Source organism: Onychomys torridus, chromosome 17 (assembly GCF_903995425.1).
Source record: "Onychomys torridus chromosome 17, mOncTor1.1, whole genome shotgun sequence".
Taxonomy (NCBI): domain Eukaryota; kingdom Metazoa; phylum Chordata; class Mammalia; order Rodentia; family Cricetidae; genus Onychomys; species Onychomys torridus.
In genome coordinates this window covers 40,807,699-40,817,502 of record NC_050459.1, presented here as the reverse complement: position 1 = coordinate 40,817,502, position 9,804 = coordinate 40,807,699, and the positions used below count along the sequence as shown (strand labels likewise).

General features: G+C 46.8%; 1 pseudogene; it reads left to right on the top strand.

The window, feature by feature from the left end:
* Nucleotides 1–552: 552 nt before the first annotated feature.
* LOC118597753 lies at nucleotides 553–8,630 on the top strand (annotated as a pseudogene).
* The last annotated feature ends 1,174 nt before the right edge of the window (nucleotides 8,631–9,804 follow it).

Genomic DNA, 9,804 nt, shown 5'->3' with positions numbered 1-9,804 from the left:
GGGTGACAGAAGAATGGTTATCAAGTAATCTGTTTGAAAAGGTGTGATCAAGGCTAAGAGACAGGGGAATGGAAGCTTCATGGGGAGCAGCAGACACTTCCTTGTCACTCACTGGCCTGATGGGGCCAGAGAAGCCAGTGACTACCCAGTCAGCAAGACCAGCCATCATGGGAAAGGGCCCTAAACAGGCCTAAACAGGCCACTGGTTTGACCAAAGGAACACCACCATTGCCAAATGCTGCCTAACCGGGAAGAGCATGAGTTACTTCTTCTTCTTCTTCTTCTTCTTCTTCTTCTTCTTCTTCTTCTTCTTCTTCTTCTTCTTCTTCTTCTTCTTCTTCTTCTTCTTCTCCTCCTCCTCCTCCTCCTCCTCCTCCTCCTCCTCCTCCTCCTCCTTCTTCTTCTCTCTCTCTCTCTTCCTCCCTCTTCTCCTGGCCTCTAATGTCTCCTTCATCCAGACCCAGCTGGAAGAGAGCAGGAGAGCTGACTGGTACAGTCCTTGGCAGGGTAGCTCCTGACTGGAGAGCTGGAAGGAGGGGGATGGGAGGGAAGATGGCGGACATCCCGGTAGGCAGCTCACCCACAGCCTCCGAGACTCCAGTCTCCCATCAAGCTGCCCACAACACATGTCGTTTGCAGGTTTCCTTGGTTTTCCCCTTAGGCCAGAGAAGGCCACCTGCCTCTGTGTAGGGTGATCCCTTCTAGGGGAGGGCTGGAAGAGCAGGCAGTTCCCAAATGGCTGCCCGGAGCCAGGATACCTCAAAAGGGCAGATCCAAGAAACAGAGATGGCCTGGAGGGACACTTTAATACTCTGCGTCTGACTCATCAAATCCAAGGGGTAATCAGTTAGCTCCTTGGGCCACCAAGCCAGATATTATGAAAGAACACCTCACTCTTAATTAACGTATGGTAACATAGAGAGGCATTCTTCCTTACTGGAAAGACAGTGCTTAGACTAGTCAGATCATATTCAGAACCCACACCACTGCAGGATTGTCTAGCCTTAAATCCCGTCCCCAACTTGCATTGTGTGGTAATAACTAAAATGTGCTAGTTAGACAGCAGGAAACTGTGTATAGTCATTTATATTGCAAGGTTTGGGGCCATAAGATACTGAATTACAGTTGAGTGGTGGTGGTGCATGCCTTTAATCCCAGCACTCAGGAGGCAGAGGCAGGTGGATCTCTGAGTTTGAGGCCAGCCTGGGCTACAGAGGGAGTTCGAGGACAGTCAGGGCTACACAAGACACCATGTGTCAAAACAAAACAAACAGATACTGAATTACATCAATAATATGTGGAGGAAGTTGTGGAGTTGGTTTTAAATTTTCACCTCACTGTTCCTTACTTTTACCCATGTGGCATGGTTAGGAAGGACTCACAGGGGTCAATGATTTATAGAATGGGCTGCAGATCTCTAAGGTTGCATTCTAGGAGCAGAGGAACAGTGTGCCCACAGAGAAGCTGCATTGTAGTCTGAAGCATCCAACCCGCCAGTGGAGAGGGTAGTCTTCCGCAGAAGGTAAGTGGAGGCTGGAACGCCCTGGTCTGTTCTGTGCTGCTATAAAAACATAATTCATAAAAAGCAAACATTTCCACTAGAGGAAGCCCATGAACTGTAGGCTAGTGGCTACATGGGACTGGACTAGGCCCTCTGGATATGGAAGACGGTTGTTTGGCTCAAACTATTTGGGGGGCACCCAGGCAGGGGGATCAAAATCCATCTCTGATGCATGGGCAGGCTTCTGGGAATCCGTTGCCTGTGGGGTGACACCTTGCACAGCCTTGGTGCAGTGGGAAGGGGCTTGGACCTGCCTAGGCTCAGTGTGCCGGGCTCTGCTGACTCCCCATGGGAGACCTCAATTTGGGGGATGTGGGGATGCGGGGTGGTTTGGGAGAGAGGGCTGGGGGGTGAGAGGAGGGAGGAGGGGGAATCTGTGGGTGGTATGTGAAGTGAGTAAAAAATTTCTTAATTAAAAAAAAAAAAAAAAAAAAGCAAACGTTTATTTGTCCAGGGCCTGGAGAGATGGCTCAGTGGTTAAGGGCACTTGCTGTTCTTGCAGAGGTCCTGAGTTCAGTTTCCAGCACCCATGGCAGGCAGCTCACAAATGCCTGTCACTCCAGCTGCAGGGGATCTGACACCCTTCCCCTTAGGCATTTGAATTCATGCACACACACACACACACACACACACACACACACACAATGTTAAAAATGAAATAAATATTTTGAAGTTCTTTCTTAGAGTTTTGAAGGCTGAGAAGTCCAAGGCTAATGCACTGGCAGGGGTCATTGATGAAGATCTGATCTCTGTTTCCCAGCTCTGGAGGAGAGGAACATTGTGCCCTCCACAGCAGGAGGGACGGAGGGCCAAGGGATGAACTCCCTCCAAGTCCCTGTATAAGAACATCTAATCCCACTCACAGAGGAGGAACCATCTTGGTTACATCACTTCTTCATACTGCCACCTTGATCCTTGGGGTCCCGCCCCTGAACTTGGGAGGGGACACATTCACACTGGTTTAGGGAGGCTTCAAGACAGTGACTAGAGTGACATGTAAGTGAATTTGTCGCCACATGGTCCAGTTTAGAGCTGATCCTTTCGGCTGGGTGGTAGTTAGCAGAATCTTGGGTAAATGATAACCCTGGATGTTTTGTGGTGGGAAGGCCTAATGCAGCCTAATCAGAACTTTCCTAATGGTGTGAATTCCCTCTGCTGTCCACCCACTGCTCGGGAGGCAGTCCCATGTGTGACTCTAACACCTTGTAAGCGGCCCCACAAGTGACAATGGAGGACAAATGGAGAGCCACTGGTTGTGTCTAAACAGCCACAGGCTTCAGCCAAGCCCACCAGCTGTTTTTTTGGTTTATTTTTATTTTTTTATTTTCAGAGACAGGGTTTCTCTGTGTAGCTTTGGAGCCTGTCCTGGGTTTTGCTCTGTAGACCAGGCTGGCCTCGAACTCATAGAGAGATCTGCTTGGCTCTGCCTCCCGAGTGCTGGGATTAAAGGCGTGCGCCACCACCACCCGGCAAGCCCACCAACTGTTAATATATGTTCTGAAAACATGTTTTTGTTATTGTCTTGATTTGATTTGTCATATAGGTTAGCTGTGTTTGAACCATGGAATTCTGGGAGTTCTGTGATGGACCAGCCTCCACTTTTATGACCCAGGGTACCCTTGAGTAGGGAGAAATGAGAAATACCAGCTAGCTAGAGAGACCTAGATGACGAGAGGAAAGACAGAAAACACAGGCTAGCCTTGTGGGGCCCGGGTCCAAACCCACCAGCCCAGAACTTTATTCCAAAGGGCTTTTTATCATAATGTCCAGGGGAGGAGCAAAGACCTCCCCCTTTCGAGATAGAGCCAAGTGTAGACCCTTCCAAGGGTCCAATCATCCTCTTTATGCAGACCTGCTGGGCAAAGCCACCAGGAAACTCAGATGGGCTCCAACAGAATTCTTCATATATTCTGGATATAAGTTTCTTATCAGGTATGCAATTTGAACATACATCCCCCGAGTAGCTGGATGATGTACTGGCTGGTATTGTGTGTCAACTTGATACAAGCTGGAGTCATCAGAGAGGAAGGAGCCTCAGTTGAGGAAATGCCTCCACGAGATCCAGCTGTAAGGCATTTTCTCAATGAGTGATCCATGAGCGAGGGCCCAGCCCATGTTGAGTGGAACCATCCTTGGGTTGGTGGTCCTGGGTTCTATAAGAAAGCAGACTGAGCAAGCCAGGGGAAACAAGCCACCAAGCAGCCCTCTTCTAGGCCTCTGCATCAGCTCCTGCGTCCAGGATCCTGTCCTGCTTAAGTTCCTGTTCTGACTTCCTCTGATGATGGACTATAATCTGGAAGTGTAGGCCAAATTAACCCTTTCCTCCCCGACTTGTTTTATGGTCGTGGTGTTTTCGTCACAGCAATAGGAACCCTAACTAAGACAGGTTACATTTTTACAGCCTTGGGGTCCCGGATCTTCCTGTGTCAGTCTGGCTAGTGCTGGGATCGCAGGCATGTACACATGGCTGGAGAGTGTCTTTGACTAGCCAAAGTTTTAGAACGTCACTCTTAGTTCCTATTTTCCTCCTCTTGCGTATGATCACAGTGACATGTCTGACACAGTGACTGGGAGGGCTTACCCTACCCATTCCTTTAAGAATGTTAACGTTTTGGCACTGCCATTTGGTTAGGATCGTTGGCATTCATCCTTCCATACAGGTGAGGCAGTCTGGCTAGCACACACCCAACTATTCCAGCACTCCTCATTCAAAGGAACCACTTCTGGCTCGCTCTATTTTGTTGGCATTTTTATCACAACATAGTTGGTCGTTGGTCAAAGCATTTGTCTATTCTTCCGCTGGCAATACAGTCCTGATCCCTACAGCCTATCGTTCTGTGTGAAAAAATAGCCCATCTATTAAGATGCTAGGTTAGAATCAGTTGATTCCTTGGCTCTTTTGCCTTAGAACATTCAGAAGTAACCTCCTGCCCCTGGCCTGGGCACTCCTGGTTTTGTCTCACAGAAACAATCTCCATGTTCACCAGATTCTCATGTTTACCCCACTCTCAGTCATAAAACAAAGGTTTTATGTTCCCGCCGGCTGTCTTCTGGGGCCACCTCAGATCCCAGAGCCTTTTCTCCGGTTCTTGCACATGTTCAGGGCTGCAACAATCCATCAGAATTTTTTCTATTTTTTTCTTTTGAGACTGGATCTCACCATGTAGCCTTGGCTGTTTTGGAATTCACTGTGCAGACCAAGCTGGCCTTGAACTCACAGAGATCTCCTTAGTGCTGGGATTAAGGATGTGAGCCACCATGCCCAGCAGATGGCGACTTTCCACCCTTTTCCAACGCCATCTTTTGCTACCTTTCTTCTGCTTTCAGTGGGAAGACAAGATATTACTTTGGGTCCATTTAGACAATCCTAAAATTTTCCTTAAGAGCAGTTGATTAGTAATCTTAATAAAGTTCCCTTTAAAGTCTCCCTGTTTTTTTTTTTTTTTCTTTTTTAATTTCTCTTAGCTATTTGGGGGCCTGCCACCCAGCTCCCAAATAAATTACACAGAGGCTTATTATTATAAATGCATGGCTTTAGCTTGGCTTGTTTCTTGCCAGCGTTTCTTACCTTAAATCAACCCATTTACCTTTTGCCTCTGGGCTTTTACCTTTCTCTTATTTCTGTAAATCTTACTTTCACTCTTGCTCCATGGCTGGCTGTGAGGCTGGGTGGCTGGCCCCTAGGATCCTCCTTTCCTCCTTTTCTTGCCATTTCTTCTTCTCTCAGATTTCTCTTCTATTTATTTTCTCTGCCTGCCAGGCCTGCCTATCCTTACTCTTGCCTTGCTATCGGATGTTTAGCCCTTTATTAGAATATCAGATGTTTTAGACAGGCACAGTAACACAGCTTTACTGAGTTAAACAAATGCAACATAAAAGAATGCAACACATCTCTCATTATTATTATTATTATTAAATATTATTATTTTGGTTTTTCGAGACAGTGTTTCTCTGTGTAGCTTTGCACCTGTCTTGGAACTCGCTTTGGAGACCAGGCTGGCCTCGAACTCACAGAGACCCGCCTGCCTCTGCCTCCCAAGTGCTGGGATTAAAGGCATGCGCCACCACTGCCCGGCACATCTCTGCATTATTAAAGCAAATGTTCCACAGCATAAACAAGTGTAACACATCTTAAAATAATATTCCACAATATCTCACTTTCCATACTGTGACATAGAGACTCCAGTGGTTAGGGGATGTGTCTTCAGAGGACATTATTCAGTTCACAAACAGAGGTCAGAATTACTGAATGAGTGAGGTGATTTGACTGGAAACAGTTTCAGGCCACTTGAACAATATGTTACATAATAATCCTGGGGGTGCAGTGTCGTCTTCAGCATTGAACAGGCAGTCCATTGTTAAACCTAACCTCATTCATTTTTCTGAGAAGTTAGCAGAACGTTACTGATAGATTTAAACGTAACACGTCTTTAAAACATTGTTTGAAAGATTTATTTTTAAGTTTGGGTCTGTGGGTGGGAATGAGCACATGAGTGTGAGTACCAGTGAGGAGAGAGGTGTTGGACCCCTCAGAGCTGGAGTTAGGGATGCCTGTGAGCAGCCCAGCATGGGTACTAGGAACTGAACTCAATTCTTCTGGAAGAATGGCCAGTTCTCTTGACCACTCGGTCATCTCTCCAGACCTCATCCCTTATACTTTTTTAACCAAATGGTGGATACTGTTTACTGAATGTTAAAGCGCCCTCACAGGATGCTATCTTCCACCAGGGAAGGTTTGTTATTTCCTTGGCTAAACAGCTACATTGGTGGTTGACCACTTTTGTTCAATGAGAAAACATGGCTGGAGTCTGGGCTACCCTCTTGGCATAGTTCATCTTAATTTCAGGTCACTTCTCTTCTGATGACCGTGTTCTGGGGCTTTCAGCTGAGGGCTGACATGTTGACAGGGGTTTGTTTCCCATTTTGTCTTTCATTTCTGTGAGGCGGCCACAGGCTTCACTCTGCTCTTCAGATGGGGTTTGTGTTCCTCCTTCTTGTGTAGTGGTCTCCAAGGGAAAACCCTCCATGAATGAGGTTCTTCGAAGGTGGCTCTCCAGCAACGTAAAACTGCCGGGGCCTGCTCCTTCTGGGTGGGTCAGAAGCAGCTTTCTCCTCGGGAGAAAGCTGTGTCTTCAGCCCTTTGCTCCTGCTCAGCATGAGTGCCTCCTACACACACCCGCAGAAAAGTGGTTGCAGCAGCTCAGATCCTTGTGTGAGGTTTCTCTCCTCTGAATTTTATTACCCTTTCTGGTTGCTTCAGCAACGGCATGACATCTTCCGGCAGACGTGTTTGCATTTTCCCTTGCTTTCCTAGGTGTGCCCAGAAGAATATGTGTCTGATCCCTAAGTCCATTTCATCTAGAAGCACCTGGCCAGTTCTAGGGGTCCCCCTTGCCATCCTCCCACCCCCTCCTCTGAGACAGGGTCTCTGAACATAGCTATTGGTGGCCTTGAAATCCCTGAATAACCCAGATGGCCTTCAAACTCATGCACGACTCTTCTTGCATCTGCCTCCTGAGTGCTGGGATTATGGGATGTCCCACCCAGCTCACCATATATATTTAATTTTGATTGCTTATTAAACCGTGACCTTTTTGAGAGCTCATGTGCTCTGTTGTCAGAAATGGAAGGTCAAAATGCACATTTTTCTTGGTAGTACGTATGTTTCCTATAAAACATGTTGTCTTTACCAGCCATACACATTCATTCTGATAGAAGTAGAGTTTTCAGACATGGAGTGCTAGCCTAATCACCTTTTCAAATTATGTTTTAGATTTCCAAAATAAACTCATGCCTTGAGGGCAGGCCTGGGTTGAGCTCTGAGTGCCTGGCTGGAAAGGCTGGGTCTGAGCACCAGGTTGGCCAGGCTGCACCAGGGCCCAAGGAGGATGTGAGTGGAGCCACCTAAGACAGCAGGGCAGGGGGTGCAGGTGGTGAGGGCGGTGCATCACGTGCAAGTGGGTACAGGCTGTGCAGTCGGGTATAGGTGGTGCAATTGGTCCAGATGGTGCATGCAGTACAGACAGTGAAGGCATGCAGTGCAGGTGGTATATGCAGTGCAGGCAGTGCAGGCATGCAGTGCAGGTAGTATATGCAGTTCAGGTTGTATATGCAGTGCATGTGGTGCATGTAGTGCAGACAGTAAAGGCATGTAGTGCAGGTGGTGTATGCAGTGCAGGTATTATATGCAGTGCAGGCAGTGAAGGCATGCAGTGCAGGTGGTATATGCAGTTCAGGCAGTGTAGACTGTTCATCTGAAGTGTGGCACTTTCCTAGTTTGTCTCATCCATACTCTTAGCACAGAAGAGGGGGAGGTGACAGGTCTGTGTATAGGGGAGTTGAATCAAGTGACTCTAAATTAACTTCTACCAGAACTGAAGTGCACACAGTTGAGGACAAGGTAGATGCCATTCGGATTTCTCATATGTCTTCTGCCATCATCTTGAGTCATTCGGACAAGAGAAAGGATTGAGTAGAAATCTCCCCAGAGCAGCTTCCTGTCTGCAGCCTCAACAGAGGCAGGAGAGTGGCAGAACTAATAGGTCACCCCACGAGAGTTGCGGGCTGGTATCATTCCCACCCTCATGTAACTATATGGTCCTGCCGTGTTGCTGTTCATACACAAGCCATGTACCAGATGACGGACCAAGGCTTTGTGGGATGTGCTTTCTGTTGTTGTTGTTGTTGTTTAAAAGAGAACAGAAACCACAAAGACCAGTCAGGTGCTCTACACTTGTTTCTAAACCCAAAAGAGGTCAGAGTATGAGAGAATTGAAATCCCAATCCACATTTACCTCATTGGGAAAATATGTCTTGAATACTTGAGCTGCTGGGCATCCTGGGTCAGGAAGACTAGGATGTACACAGAAGGACTCAGCCTTACACTCTGGACTCAGCAGCCAAGATCCACAGTGGCTCTGTGCTTACCTAGCATTTGTACAGTCAGATGTCAATCAGTGGACCTCTCCTGCAGTGTTTGGAGGACAGTCTGGAGCAAACCCAGCAACATTTGCAAGGGCTTCCACAAGAAAAGGAAGACTGTATGGAAGAGTTGCCTCCCCCAGAGTAAAGCAGAACACAAGTGTGAGCAGATGAAAATACCTGGTGTCTGGGAATATTATCTTAAGGTGTATTACTTTTGTTTATGTTGCATTTGTTTAACTCTGTGAAGCTGTGTTACTGTGCCTGTCTAAAACACCTGATGGTCCAATAAAGGGCTGAACGGCCAATGGCGAGGCAGGAGAAAGGATAGGCGGGGCTGGCAGGCAGAGACAATATATAGATGGAGAAATCTGGGAGAAAAGGAAGAAGGAATGATAGAGGAAAGAGGAGGACTCCAGAGGCCAGCTACCCAGCTACACAGCAAGCCACAGAGTAAGAAATAATAAGAGGTACACAGAAATAGAGAACAATAAAAGCCCAAAGGAAGAAGATAAACGAAGTAATACAAGTCAAGGAAAGCTGGCTAGAAACAAGACAAGCTAAGACCGGGCATTTGTAAGTAAGAATAAGCCTCTGTGTGTGATTTATTTGGGAGCTGGGTGGCAGGCCCCCACAAACAAACAACCACCTGAGGCCCCTCTCCCAAAGAGCAAAAACAAACAACAACAATCTGGCACACAATTCTACATCAGCTTTGAAGAAGATAAGGCTGGAGGACTCGAATTACACAACTTCACAACTTACTGTAAAGGTTCAGTAATCAAGATACCATGGTAGTCACAGGGGAATAAACATGTAGATGATGCCGTAGAATCGAAAAGAAGATCCCGGAATAAGCCCACAATAATAAATACGCCTGACTGATTCTGACAAAGTGTGAAATAGTTCAAAACAGAAAGGACAGTCATGTCCACAGACTGAAGCTGCAAAGGCTAACAAAACCAATTCTAAAAGTGCCTCAAAATGTTTCATGGCTTTAAATGTAAGATGGGAGACTTTCAGAAAAAAATCATGGGGGATTCAAGAGACGCGCTCTCAAGCATCCACTCAAGAGCACAACCCACAATAAAACAAAGTAGGCACATTGGGTTTTGTCAAAATTAACCTTTTTATTTTGTAAAAATAATTAAGAGGAAAGGCAAGACACTACTTGCAAACCGTGTAGTGATTGGTCAATATGGAAACCACGCCCAAAACTCAAAAAGAAACAATCCAAGTAGAGGGTGGGAAAAAAAGATTTTTCAAAATATTGAAATTGGCTGGGCCGTGGTGGCACACGCCTTTAGTCCCAGCATTTGGGA